The sequence below is a fragment of the Anopheles nili genome, chromosome 2 (assembly GCF_943737925.1).
Source record: "Anopheles nili chromosome 2, idAnoNiliSN_F5_01, whole genome shotgun sequence".
NCBI lineage: Eukaryota > Metazoa > Arthropoda > Insecta > Diptera > Culicidae > Anopheles > Anopheles nili.
Window position 1 is genome coordinate 60518952 of NC_071291.1, and position 15585 is coordinate 60534536.

Below are 15585 nucleotides of genomic sequence, written 5' to 3' on the forward strand. Positions count from 1 at the left end.
CCTACAGCGAGAACTATGACGCATGTACCTTTCCACTAAATAGCGTTTCGATCGTTGGGGGCGCTTTTGAATATGATTTCGCCTAAAAAGCAGTAACTCCAACGGTTCCAACGGCTGCGTCGGATGCGTCTGAGTGGAGCAATTACTCAGCCCCGCAAATGGTACACGCTCGATAAATTATCCAAATGGGCATCCGAAACGCAATGGAGCCGTCGTCGCCAGGGGCCTCGCTATCCGCAAGGGGCGCATTTTAAATTGCACGGTTTTATTGTCGGCCACGCAGTCATCCACGATGGCAGCTTGCTTCATTAAATACGGCAGCATCGAAACGCCCGGTGGTTAATGGGAGAAAAATCTCTCGCAGGGTGGATAGTTTTGCGTCCTCGCGGTAGGATTTCTTTCTCGCCTTTCGAGAGGGAGGCCCTTTTCACGAACAAGTGCTGGGTGTATTGTTCCCTGTGGCCATTAGCCGCACATGGCGACAATAGTTTGCTCGGGTTTTGCAGACGCGCTAGAAGCCATTAGAAAGCAGCACCTTCATTGCAGCATGCAGGGATGCGTTCGGTTGCGAAAACAGATTATGACGATGGAGACAGACTGACACCGGACATGAGATATCGCCATCCGGGGCTTCGGTTTAGGGTGCGCAGTTTGGACGCCCGTTTGAAATAAGTTTGTGAAATAATTCAACGAGAAGTTTTTTATACGCCCTTTTTTATTCGATTTAGATCTGAGTGTGTGCCGAAAATGGTTGTTGGCGGGCATAGAAAGCGAATTGCCATTAAAATGTCGCCCTGTTTTTCCGTTGTGAGTGTGTGTGATTAACCTAGGGCTCATGTCTGTTTTTCTTCGCTTACGACATAAGCTATTAAAAAAAAAGTACACCATGAACTTGTGAAACGCCTGAACCATGGCGTTGCTATGGCGACCGGGTGGTGCAATAAAATCTTTTCGCAAATCTTACCGTGGGCATCATAAATCAAGCGGACACGCTTGGAGCAAAATGAGATGACCGGCAGGAGAAAAAAAAGCTGATGCACGTAAAACACGGCAAAAGACCCCTCACACGGATAAGACTTTTGCCAGTAAAAATCAAGATGAGTTGGTAGTAAAATATACGCTAGGAGAGCGAGCAAAAAGGAGAGTGAAACAGCTCGAGAGTGAGATGCAGGAACCCACTTCCGGGTGATGAATGGCGACCGTCATACCCGATGCGTTTTGCAATCGCACGATAGGTGGCCGCGTAAAGTGCTGGCTGTTCGAAAACAAAGCGAGATAGAACGAGAGAGAGAGAGAGAGAGAGAGAGAGCATAGAAGAAAAAATTAAACTTTCCAAAAGTCGTTTAATTTTATCATCATCATATCCTATTAAAAAGTTTCTCCCTCATGCGAAGTGCCGCTGCCGGCGGCGGAGCAATTAACGTTACGGCTTATTGTTGGCGCTGGATGAGTTCCGATTCAGTGGCCCACGGGGAGGGATTTACCAGCGACCGGATAGATTTTTGACGGCCAACTACCCCGCAGATACCTGCTCAGGCAGGTGTGATTATGCACTTGATAAAGGTAGAACAGAGGAAACAAAAAAAACACCCTCAGACTTTCAAAATGGCTGCCGGGAAAATAAACCCAATCCAAGTAGGCTTTTCGAAACGTCATAATGACAGACGTTTACGGCTGCTTTATTTGAGATGTTTGTTTTAAAAAATTTGTAGCACATTTGCTCGCCCAATTCAACTGAAATAAAGCGAAAAAGGACACCTCGGATGAAGACGCAAGCAACTCTCCTCCTGCTGTTGCTCAATTTCATACAGCCCGATGACACGATGGCGGTGTTACAGCTCGAGCAATGAAAGACGAGCATCCACGCGGTCATTGTAGCATCTGTTACAATGCCGTTTGTAATTTTGTACCATTTGAAGGTTAATTTCATTGCATCGCAACTCGCGGAACTCGCTTCCCTCTCTTCCCTCTCTTTCCTCTCCCCCCCCCCCCCCCACCCACACGGTATGAGCTCAATCGCGGACCGGCGACCGACCAACGCGCGTTGCATTTTCCCGCTGCAAAGGCACACCCGGGAACCGATGGGAAAAGGTAATTTATCTCGAGTGAAATGAATACCATCAACACTTTACTTGCAGCCGTTTTTACCCGTCCCCGTGGCAAGGTAGCAACAACGTTCGCGCCATTCCTGTTTGTTGCCGCACACGCGCGCGGCGCTGCACATTTTGAATCCTGCCGCCATCATTACGCCTTACGTTGGATGGTAGGGTCAGAAGGCAGGAACCAGGAGCGACCTTCCATTAACAATTTCCGTTCCGTACTCCGGTGCCGTGATGTAGCAGGGAGCTCTTGACCCCGTCCGCTTCCTAGAGCCAAAAAAGTCGGGTGAAAGGGTCGGTTTTGTGTGGTGCGAATGAGGGTTGTTTCCATCACGAGACGCCATCACTATCAGCATCGTCATCATCATCATCGTCGTGCAAGGTGGAAGAAGGAGGGTTGGTTTGTAATGGTGTACGGTTTCTCGGTTTTCTCGGCACCGGAAGGACCAAGTGTGCCCGCATTCCCTTACACGTCCGAGCCGAGTCCGAAGGACTAGCAAACGTACGGTGTGAAAGCGAGTTGCATGTGAACGCGAGCTGCTTTCTGCTGGAATTCCGCTGCAGCTGCAGTGGAGTTTGATTCTCGAAAATGAAGCAACTATCCAGCCAAAGCCAGTATATGATGAAGGAACGGGCTTGGGCAGGACCAACGAATGAGCGTTTTCGACTAAAACGGTGTTGCGAAGGAATCCGTAAGGCATTCGCCACCCTCACGAAGCTGTACCGGAGTTAACTTTAAATTCACTCGAATTCTCATAGGGGGGAAAACACAACGAGGGCAAGTTAATACGCATTAACTGGGGGCAAAGGTGAATGGAAAAGGAGGCTCCTTGTCGGCCGTAATTTACCTAATAGCGATGTAAATGTGCATTATTACAAATTATCCTTTTTCGCAAAAACGGTACCTCCGTTATCGACACATGTCGTGTTTGCTGGCACACACACACACACAAGGGGATGGCACAAATTAATCACCCCCGAAAGCCTTTTTCCCTCCCTTTACGGTACATCCCGTACAGGACGGTTTCCCGGTCTAATTAGACGAACGAAGGAAAAGGACCACTTCCGGGAGTACACTCGCAAGAAATCCCACCGGTTGTCGGATGTGCCGCGTGCCCGTGCTCAATCTTGTTGATTTTAATGTGAACCAGCTAGACGCCGGTCGTTGATTTAAATTCTCGCTTCCCGTTTTTCCCGGTCCCAAACCCCCGAGACGTATCCTTTTTGATGTGCTTTGAAGAGCGTCACTCTTTCCCTCTTGGCGCGTTTCACATTACCGAGCGTTTCCTTTCCGTTTTTCTGTTTTCCCTTTTTCCCGTCCCACATTTCTGGTGGCGCGATTTTCTGCAAAAAGGGAAACTTCAGGCCCGGTACCCGATGGTATGATTTGTTGAATAAACAACGGGAATTTTTGGTGCCTGGCAAGTGCTGCCGGCACTATAGTGGCCCGAAATTGATATCTTTGATCTTGTTACTTATGATCTCTTATTCATGGTCGCGTCCGGGATGCTTCGAAGCCCCTTTCTAGGACCGTTGCGAGCATGAGGCATGATTTGTGAATTTTTATCAACGCTCGTCTTTTGTTTCCTTCACCCTCACGCCACTGCACGGGATGATTATGTCCGTTCGCGCTCGCGTGGCCGGTGGGAAATTAGCTTAATCAGGGGTAGGGAGTTCGGTCGGTGAATAACTTCATTTTTGGCGTTTAGATTTGAATAATTCGCTTATAAAACAATCCAACAGAAAAGGGTCATCTAAAGTAATCAAGATCTATTAGCAGAAAGCGAAACCCACTACCAGTGGGAGTTGGGTTAAGTGGGGCGGTTAAGGCGTTGGTTGAATGATTTATAAAACTTTTCTGTTGTATTTATTGGAGCTTGTGTGTGTTGAAAAGTCTCCCAAACATCGCATTCATCGCGGTTGCCCGGCTGGCTAATAACTCCACCTGATTGCTCTTGAGGTGGCGTAAGAAAATTTTCCACTCTCGAGTGGTGCATTTCCACCACTTGGAAAAGCTACTTTAAACCCCTGCTCTCTGTGTGTTAAAAGTCCCTTCCCAGCATATCAACGTGGCCCGAAAGTGCCTCCATCACCGCGTAGTGAAACATTCCGAGTGATTGTGGTTAAATTTACGTCACCTTGTCCCCGCGGTTGATGAGGCTTACCATTCGTCATGGCGCGGTGACGAATGGTTTCTTTTTTTTTTCCTTGCCACCCCGTGGGTGGCGTTTTTGAAAAGCCGGGAAAACGTTGGGTACCATTACACCGTTCCTGGTTTCTCGGAAAAGAAAGCCTGGGAGCCACCGTCGGGCGGACGTTTTCACTGGGATGGGGATGTGGCACGCTTTAGGCTCGTGATAAGATTTTTGACAAACAACGGTGGCTCGCTTCTCGCCTCGGAACCTGCCGGGGGTGGGTAGGTTCTGTCTCTTTCCCGCGCATCTCGTAGGCCACTCGAATTCGGAAAACGCAATTATCCTCCACACCGAAAGGTGCCCGTAAATTGACTCAGTCGTTACGGTGTCCTGGCACCGGGTCCTGGCCTAGAACGATTGACGAAAAGAATCGTAATCTGCTTATGCGGTGGGTTCCCGTGAAGGTCTGGGAACCCCATCCAAGAAGTGGTTTCATTAGACGATGAGCGCAATCGTTGACAATCGAGGCGGTGGAATAAAAAGACCTCACCGTCAGGGAAGAATTGGATGCGAGATGCGGTGTTTAATGTGGGTTTATTTCAATTATTTCGCACCTTTTGCACGCTCGAGCTCGGTGAAACGGAGCGCTTTGAGGCCAACGCCATCAGGTTGTCATGGTAACGTGGGCGATCGCACTTTAGATAGCCGTGGCAGCATATCTCCACGAATTTATGCCGGCACGTATTGTTCTAGGCTAGACCCACGGCCTACTAAGATTGGGTTTGCGAAGGGTACGCTCACGTTTGGCCCCCTTTTGTAGAGGAGGAAAGATAAGCGTCCAGCAAAAGAAAAACACACACACACACGCTCACGTAGAGAGGTTGGACCATTTTCCATACATCAACACCTGCGAGCTCATTGACCGAGCGGCCATTGTTTTTCGCAAGGTGCAAGGTTCCACGTCTCATCCGCCGCCGCCATTGTTTGGTCACGTGAACGGTAAGCGCAAGGTGTAAATAAATTTACCCACCCATTTCCACAAAAGATAACACGTGCCGCCATTGTTTCGGCTGCTGTTAGGGGTCGCTCTACCACGGCGTACGGACGCAAAAAAGGTGCCGAGAATAAATTAATAATAGGCGGTGGCTGATTCTTTTACGGGTCCGGCGTGTGTTTTTTTTTCGTTGTTGCGGGAACTGGTTTGCTTTGTTGCTCGTGTCCTTAATGTCCGGGGATGAAAACAAAACCGGAAGCTTTGATATACTGCAGATATTTTCCCCCCACCGCGACACAGCCCTCCCGTGTAGCTGTTTGTTCTTTTCACAAGCAAAATTATCGCGAAATGATTTATCCGCTAGATGAAGGTGCTAAAATATTCCTAGACGTGGTAGAGCCGATCCACGCGCAAGGTGGTTTGGGTTTTAAGCAGAAACAAACAAGGCGTGCGTAGTTATATACACGAGACCTTAATTTGCTTAGCTTTCGTTTATGGCACGCTTGCAAAACCGCTTTATCGACGCTTCCAGCGCGTTTCTTCGCCGTACGGTCTTAGAATAGTCGCTTGACGTCACGCGCGCCCCCGCAACGGTTTCCGGGGCGTGATTTAGTAAATTACTTCCTAATGCAATAATAAATATACCTAGTGAGTGATCTGGTGTCCCGAGCGGCCACGGCCATCCCCCGGACGATGTCCTTTCGGGCGTCCAGGCGTGCTTCCGGGCGGACAATGTGACGAGCTTGAGCGTGCTCGTGCTCGTGCCCGCTTCCGCGTCAACGTTAATCTTTATTAATGAAGCTAATGCCGGTAAGCTGTCAGCTTAATCTGTCCACTTACTCCCCGGCAGGCTCTGTGCACGGCACCGGAGCCCAGTTCTGGCGGATTGACGGCACACAATGGCGCAGCGAATGGCGAAAGTTCAAGCACCTTGTATTAATGTGAATAATTTCCGCCAAGCATGAACGCCCACGGTGTCCGCGGATCGCCCAGGGCAGATTGTTCGAGAAAGTGCGATCAGTAAGTCAAAACGGATGGCTCTTGGAGTTATTAAAAGACAGTTTAATGCCTCTTGAGACACCACCGAACAATAGCCAAGAAAAAAAACGAGACAATACCAGCTATAGCGGTTATCGAGCTTTTGGTTGGAGGAGAGAGAATAAAAAAAACGTGTGATTGTGATAAGAACGTGCACGCTTTTTTTTTGGTTCCACCTAATGCTCGCTCGGGTGCGCCAAGCGTGGGTATAATTTAAAAAGGATGAGAGCAGATTCCTCGCATGAAAGCTCGCGCTGCGTGAAAAAAAAAGAAAGGAACCGTTGCGCCGAGGGGAAGAAATAAATTACACGCTTTGCAGCTTCCTTTTTATCAGCTCACCTGTCAACGGTTCGCTTCTATTCACTCTAAGCCCACCGTTTCGGAGGCCGATTTCGATTTCGAACGGCAAAGTCCCCGTCCGGTGGCAAGGGAGAGAAGCAGCGGATGAAAAAGAAAAAAAACGGGCATAATAATAAAAATGCGAAAAACGATGGAAGCGATTCATCGGATTTTAACCGGTGAAAGAATGCGACCGAGTAAAAGAACCGAGAGCAAAGAAGCGAAGAATAAAAAAAAAACACCACGCGATGAAGGCTCCTTTAGAAATCGATTGTGAATGGGAGAAATTTTCCACCGAAACTAAAAGATCACCTTCCTGGATGCTCCGTTAAAACCGTGTGCCAGTGGAAAGGAAAAAGGGAGAATAAAACCGAACACTGTCAGTGCACCGAATCGTAATATATCGCCATTTCGGCTTACCATACCGAGAGTGTGCACGTAAATTCGCATTAAAGCGTAAAATATGAGACCCACCGGGCGTGGTTCCTGCGTCTGGTCGGAGGATCGGTTCCGAAGTCCTGTCTCGCTTTCCCCCCTTTTTTTTTTGTTTTACATCGTCCTGTTTCGGGGGAAAGCGAGGTTTGTGCGAAACATTTGCTCACTTTCCCACACTTCCGTTTCGGGCAGGCACCGGTGCTTGATCCTACAGAAACCCAGACACAGACGGGAAGTGACTCGTTACGTTCGCTGATGGCACTTGGAAATGGGAATCCCACCACCAGCAGCAGCAGCAGATTGTGCCGTTTGAGCGAGGTTGTCTGCTGAAAATGGCACCGTCGTGATCTCTCTTTACACCCGCGGCCAACCAATTGACAACGGGGGACAAGCACCACCGAAAAATGGCACCCGATTGATAGTGCCGCTTGATGGGGGTGTGTCACACTCGGGTGGTGGAAAATGAACCTTGGGACGGGTTGCCTTCCGAAGCACGTCATATGTAAATCACACCCGCGCCGGGTGCCGAACTGATAAGACCACACGTTTCCATGGGAAAGTGAGCAAACGAGCGCGACCTCGACTCGGTGCGCCGGTGTTGGCTGCATGGGAAAATGCACCACGCGATCCGTGCTGCTCGAGTTGGAGAAAGCGCATCGTTTCGGGCAGAAAAGGCCGCCGAAATCAGCATGCAGAGAGTGTGTTCCGAAAGGGGTTGAACAAAAAAAAACCAGGCAAGTGTGAGTGTGTGAAACATGCAAGGAAAGCACGGAAAATTGATGCCGGGTACTATTAGCTTTTCGTAAGCTTGTTACTTCTGGAATAATCTGCTCAGTTTGCGTGCCTAAGACGCAGCCTACCTTGATGTTAAGGTAAGCTCTGTTTAGCTATGACAAAGCCGAACAACAGCGGTGACAGATATCAAAAATGACATCTCTCGGGTTGCTACGATGGTGCGTCTGATGTCACATTTCCATACCTCAATTTTACTAGCGGAAAAATATCCTCACGCCTGCAGGGAGGTTCAGCAAATAAAAAAGCTCCTCTCTTTTCACACGCACGCACTGGTGGCATACAAATGAATGAAGCAAAAAAAATCGAGAATGCGTGAAAAGAAAAGCACAATCTCCGTCCGGTGAAATTGTCGGAAGTGGCAAACCGCATTGTGCGCAATTGCTGACATAAATTAACTGTCCCATCAAGCGCACGCACATCCGCAACCCGGGCGTTTGATTTACGAGTGGTTGGCCCAAACATTGGAGGCATTTTCACGAAAAGCGACCAGAGCATTGCGTTTGAGCAGGGATCGATTTCCGTCCGCTGTCATGGTGGACGCTGGCGGGGGGAGAAGGAAAAATATGAAAATCGAATATCGATTAAAAATCACATCCATCATGCCTCCCGGGGGGGTTCGCGGTCATAATTTTTCGGCGAATTATTGTGCCCAAATTGTGCGCTCTTTTTCCCGAATCCGATTTGCCATTGTCCAGTGAGAGTGGGGGGAAACGAACAAAAACAAAAAAAAGAGTCACCTTCAGGACACGCGCACACGGCCAAGTGCATGTTGTTTTATTTTGAGGGAAAATTTGCATTGTGATGCGTTTTTTTCTGTATGTGTGCATCCCCGTTGGCGAGATGCATCCTTTTACCTTTCTCGTTGCATTAATGGTAACGAGTGTAGGAAAAACAACCAGGAAAAAAAATTCGCAATAAATTTATTCCGTTCACTCGAGGTTGGTGGAAAAATCCTTTCATATGGCGGTGACACATTTTTACATAAGAAGCATACGTAATAGGTTTTAAGTTTATAGAACACTCCACACGACACCGACGACGGCAGAGCTGAGAGCTAATTTAGAGTAAATGGATGAAGGGAAAAAGATAAAAACACAACAACCCAAGCGTGGCCAGTTTATCCACGAAGACGCGTCCCAAAAAAAAGGAAAAAAAACCACCCGATGGTGGCTTAAGACGTGCGTGTGTGTGTGCGTCTTCCATCCCCAGAAGTGTTAAAAATGGTAATTTCATGTACGAGCGAGGGACACAGCCACATAAAAAAAAAACCCCAAAAATTGGTAGAAAATTCCACGCAAAAGATCCTGCCACCGCGTGGAGGATGGGAAGCGGATGGCGTAGATAATATTTAACATTTACTGCAAAAATTCGCCCTCCAGCCACACGACACGGCTTACATCGACGGGAAAATGTGTACGCTCGCCGTCCGAAGCCACCGTACGATCCGGCCGGTTCACAGGCGTTGTAATTTTGCAATATCTCAAGGACCTCGGTTTTCAGATTTCCATCGTGCTCTACAACAACAACAACAACAAAAAATGAAGGCAACAAAACCTTTCCCCCCCAGCGACGCTCCTACTTTGTATGCGATGCATTGGTGCGACAAAATTAGGAAACATAGAATACGAAATTATGATATTTTCAAAAGCACCCCGAAACATCCTGCGATGCGCCCACCAAGGCCGCTGTCCTTGCGCATCCTGCCCCGGCATCGAGCGAGAATGTAATCCCTGCCTCATTTTCCAGCCTTCCTTTGGACGCTTTGACGAGAACTAGCCGCTTGGGTTTCGGGCCGGTGAAGGACTCGAAGGACGCCGTCTGCTTCTGCTTCTGCTGCTGCTACTGCTGGAGTTGGTGGTGAAAATTGCGATACATTGCATGCCCCGAAGGCATGGAACAAATTGAGCTTGTTTTTAGCTTGACAAGCTTTTTTTTTGCTTCTTTTAAAATCCGGTCCACCAGCTTCTCGGACGCTCTCGGGCGCTGTGTACGCAGAACGGCAGAGCTTTGAGCTGGGCTCTGTTTCGAGGGCCGATCCGCTGGCGTAGGATTAGCAGCAGCACGCTGGAAACTGGGTGGAAAATTTTGCCGTGAATTTAGATGAGACGGCCCTCCACGGACCCATCCATCCAGCGAGCGGTTTGTTGCCGTTTGCTTTGTGATTTGGCTGGCAGAGGGGTTGTTTGATCCCTCACGATGAGTGGCAAACCTGGGGAAAGCTTGGGTGCCAGCATGCTGCTTCGGACGGATTGGAAAGGCGATATCGTGTGGCGTCAAATTCGCCTGATAACGAACCAATTTTTCGCCTCACAATATGCCGATATTTCTCATTTTTTTGTGTAAAAATAATAACAGACAAAGCAATGAAGGAGATTGGGGGCCTTTTTTTATTCTCTTCCCATGGTGCTTTTATTTCCGAGTACGATCTCATTCAATTTCAACCGCGACAGGATCGTGAACTTTCACCAACCCACGCGATTCGATTTCAAGCGTAATAAAATAATTTTCCCAAAGTTTGTCCCTCGTCCTGCTGCCCGTGTCTTCCTTTCACTCACCACCACCGCTGGTCAGTGGTCACATTCAAATGCGTGACGCAAAGCCGAACGGAAAAGTCGTCAAAGTTTTTCCCGACCCGTGCCCGGTGGCGTGAGTTTCTAGTCCGTTTTCTAGCCATGTTTGTATGCCTTTTTTTTCTCTCGCACTCTCGATCGTTCCCTTTTTTCTTCCTCCATCCACCGTGCCGGAAAAACCCGGACATATTAAAACGATCGTCAGGGTCGCTGGGGAGGGAAGAAAAACTTTGCACGCGATGCGGTACGATTATTATTCGCCCCAAAATGCTTCGGAATTCAGGCCGCGTGCTGGAACCTTTCATGCCGAAAGATGTCCAAAACACGGTGGGGTGTCAGTACAATGCGATGATTTTGAAAAGCAGCCAAACAATCGAAATCTTTACTTCCAGCGCGCTTTCCATAGCGAGAAAAGCTTTTTTTCCGTGTTTTGTGTGTTTAAAGTAAGCTCATAAATGATAATCGGCCTCAATTTAACCTGCTGGCCTGCCGTAATTCACCCATATGGTGTACCACAGCCCACATGAACCTGTCTCGTGGGATGTTCAACCCAACAGGCCACAACTGGGGACGTTGCCCTTACATCGATGCCGGACCTGAGGGAGCCCACCCAGGGGTAAGTGTTTTCATAATTGATCATTTTCAATAGTTATCACGTAATTACACAATAAATCCATTACGCATAAGGACCTCCCCTTTCCCAGCAGGAATCTGTTTACCTTTCATTACCGGTTCGATTGATACGCGGCTACGATGGCAGCATGTCGTAATGTCCTTCCGGCTGTTGGGGTGTTCGTATCGGTTGCACGCATTTCACCCGTTTCGCGGTTGATATCAAACCCGTCCCGGTGGAAGAGAGGATGTTCGAGAATTCCATGTGGCGATCGGCAGTACGTGCCGACGCCCGGGTCCAGGATAATTAATGCAACGTTGGGCAACCTGGGCATTTGCATAATTGAAGGTGTCCGTGTCCCGTGGACCCGGTCGGGTTTGTCTTACGCGATCAAAGAAAGTGAAGGATTTGTCGAGATGGATGAAGCAAAAAGGGGATGCGCGTGCAAATGACGCGATAACGCCATGTGGCCATGCACGTCACGGATCCTATCGCAAATAGGGATGAGTCGTTTGAGAAAGGACGATTCGAAAAGACTGCAACCGAAAGGATATGCACGCAGTGACAGCTGACACACACTCACACATGTGTGTATGTGTGGCCTTAAGCGGCAATCTAAGGAGGCTTCACCGAAAGCCTTTCTCGTAATCGTCGTCACCTTGGCAACGGCATCGATAACCCTTCATTACGCGCAGGTGCTCCGGTGCCGGAAACCGGACGACTAGAAGAGATTGCGGGAAAAATCGCACCCAATCCCAAACCACTCACCGTAATCGGAAATGGCGCCGGTTCCCGTGTCTGGCAGCAAATCCTCTCGAAACAAATGGCAATGCTTCGTGAACGAAGCGATGGGGGTGGGAGATCCCGAGAAACCACCCCACACGGAAGGGCCTATGATTCATGGGGATTAACTTACGGCAACGGGGTGTACTTTTCTTGCGAAAAACTTTCACCTTTCTCGGGTCGGTTTCGGGGGGCTGTCCACACGCCCGATGCGGGGCGTGTAAATTGTGTGTTTTATGCCGCCGTTTATGCGTTTCCGGCAATAAAACCACATAAAATTATACTTTTTATCTCCGGCTCGCTCGGGGGTTTCGGTTTCGGCTGCGTTACCTGGTGGCGTTTCTCGGTGCCGGCCTTCGGAGCAAATTATTCGACGTCCGCAAAACGGTGGATTGCCAGATGCCAGATGGTGAGATGGATGCGGTGAGTCTGTACGTGTGCCTGAGTGTATGTGTGTATCAGTTTTTTGTTGATTCTCACCTGAAACCCGTCATTTCCGTGGAAAGGAACCGGATTTTCGCTTCGTCAGGTCTCCGTCAGGGCTAAATCCAGGAAGGTGAAGGTTTTTTTCTTTCTTCAAAACGAAAAAAAAAACACCAAATTACGCAAACAACTCGCAAATAAACACAAGAACAAATAAATGGAAATGGAAATGGTTTTTTCGGTAATAATTTTTCATTTTATTTTTCCATTTTTTGTATAAAATGACAATCATGTTGCGTCGGTGTTTTTATCCATTTGCTTTTAAATCATTTGCCAGTTTGTTCTTTTTTGTTGAGTAGTGGAGCTTATTTGGTTACCCCAACAAACGCATTCGTGGGCTGCTTTTTTTGTAAGTAAACGAAACCGACCATGTGAACATGAAAGTTGACTTCCGTTCGGTTCAGTTTTGATCAGTTTTCGTACAAAGTTCGTTCCAAATTCTGTTACAATTTTCGCTAAACTGTGTGGCGTGTGGATTTCCGTATATTTTCCGACTCTTTCGTGTGTGTGTGTTTGCACGTGTGTAGATTTTCGCCTGTACACGAGTACAGGTTGGCTATTTAGTTCAAATAATCTCCCATCTCGCCCTGGTGGATAGCACAAGTATTAACTCCTTCCGGTGTCCATTTCTCCACGAATGATCTGCTGAACGTATCCTCGATTCGGCACTTAGTTTCAATGCATATAATACGCTATTGAGAAAGGTTTTCCCTCTCTCTCTCTCTTTTGTTTTTCATAACCCCTCATAAACCCATTTTCATTTCGTAAGGATTAGGATGCATCCCTGCGCTTGCGAATTATCGCATCGCTCAACCAATGCACAATATGTAACGGGAGCGTCATGAAGGATAAATGAAGGAAAAACAGTGCAACCTTCCCTAACTAAAGGAAAAAAACAAAAAACTACCATTTTCTTTTGCTGTGGGAAAACCATTCCGGGGCAAGGATTAGACCGGTTTTGCTCGACAGGCTTCACTCCCCCGGGAACGGCGGTTAGAACTTAAAGTTCCGGCCACGCGCCCTTTGAGAGCGCGGGAAAACAATCCTACTAATCGTAACTCGTTTCTCTCTATCTCTCTCTCTCGCTCTCTCTCTCTCTCTCGGGGGTTCTTGCGTCCATTTCGCGCACTATATGTGTTTTTCCCCCTCGCTAGAGCTTACACACTTGTTGTCCTTTATATTATCATATCTTGCTAGATTTATTTTGGCTTCCTTTTCCGATTCTCTTCGTTTCGCTTCGTCATATATGTACAGGTGACTTTGTGTGTATGTGTGTTTTTTGTTAATAATTTCTTATCTTAATATCATCCTCCTCGCTTCGGGTGTTTTTAGGGTTTTGTTTTAACAATTTTCATTAAATTTCGTTTCGGTTGCTTCCCCCGCACAGGAGCGCACACGTGTGTTAACTTGTTCATGGACTCTGGACTCTTACAGGAGGATAAGAAGTGTTTGTGTATTCTTTTTTTTTTTTTCATTCATACGTACCGATAGATAGGATAGATAATGGAAAAGGTCGATGCGTGTGCAGCTGCACGCTACAAGGATAGCATGAACCGTTTTTTGCTCTACGATGGATGATAGATACTAGGATAGTAGCATGGATAAGGTTTAACGACGATAAAGCAAAAAGGATCTCTCTTTCTCATCATTGTAAGTACCTGTCATGGAGAATGATGAAAAGCAGCCGTGCCGCGATCGCACGTTAATTGATCCGTAGCACTAACAAAAAAAACCACGATGAGCGAAATTGTTCAACTTACTGCTAGATGATGATGGTGAGATGATGCCAGCTTATATATATTACATAGCAGGAAAACGATAGCGATGCGTTTGTTCATCGACCATCCCTTTTTGTTTCTTTTTGTTTGTAGTTAGGATAAGAAGGATACCGATTGATCATTTAGGAGTAGTGTACAGTACAGCAAGCTTTTTTTTTTTTGTTTTTAGCAGCGGCAGTATCGTTCCACCATTGCGCGAAGGATAAGTTTTAGTATAGTTTTCCTCACGCGATCGTACGATCGAGGCTTAATGTTTGCGATTAAAAGAGTCCACCGCAGTCCATATGCGTTATCCTTCGAAAGATCCTTCGCCTTTCGCTCGTCCTCTGATCCTCTTTTTCTTCCCCCTCGGCAAAATCTAACTGCTTTTCCGTTTGATCAGCGTGTTTATGTGTCCCTTAACTAGTACCTAATTCCCTAAACGTTCACTGGTATTCGCTTTTACGCTGATGCTTGATGTTTTGATCTTACATTCGAAAACTAGAGCATTCTTTACACAACAACGACGACAACGATGATCGAACTTAATTACAGTGTTTGGGTGGGCGAATAAACGAGCCAACTGTTAAAAAAATAACTCCCGCTCCCTTGCGCGGAACCTGTTTGTATACGTTTGGCTAATATGTACAGAGTCATGGCTGAATGCTTCCACCGTAAGCCTCGCCAAGTGAGCAAACGTGTGAGTGCGATCGAGCGAACGATCGTCCTTTTCGTTAATTGGTACAGCTTTTCCCCCCCTTTCAACCATTCGTGGAAACGAATCAAACGAATTTTCGGGACTGCATCCTTGCCGAAACAAAAAAAAGGAACCATAATGAACGCACCTTTAAGCACCATCGCATGGTTCGCATCATCCCTCGGTAAATATATGTATGTTTTGCTCAAAAAATTGCTCCTTCTTTTTTTTTTGTTGGGTCCATATCCAGCTCATCAGGTTTCTCATAAGGTGATTTCGATTTTGTGCTCTGCCCTCGTAGCCACACACCAGAATCATTTTAGACGTTTTCGCTTGCCATTTTGCTGCTCCAAACGGTCTTCGGTTCTCCTTTCTGTGGCCTTTTCCCAAAATGAGGTGTACAACGTGGTTCTGGTTCGGATGTATTATAGCTCGATCGTTTACGTTCATTAGCTTACGTTTGTTTAAAAAAAATAGTGCGCCCGAAAGTGCTCGCACACACAATTGTATTGTACCCGCATGGCGCAACGGGGTTCCATGTTTCCATCTGTTTTAACAGCGAGAAGAGTGATGAGTGGAAACATTTTTGCAAGTAGCTAAGAGCTGGAAAATCGCCATAGAACTTGATCAGAAAAGCGGCAGTAGAGCTTTGGAAGGGTCAGACAAAATTTGAAGTGATGAAAATTCGATGCGTCCCTTTTCTAGGTTCCCTTTAGAAATCTCTCCGCATCCCACTGAGCCCCATTCTTAAGGACTTCAGCAACGCTTTAGCTCGTTGGCAGCTGACGTAGTGTAGTGAAATTGAAAAGCACGATTTTTGGAAAGATCGAAGAAAGAATCAGCGAGC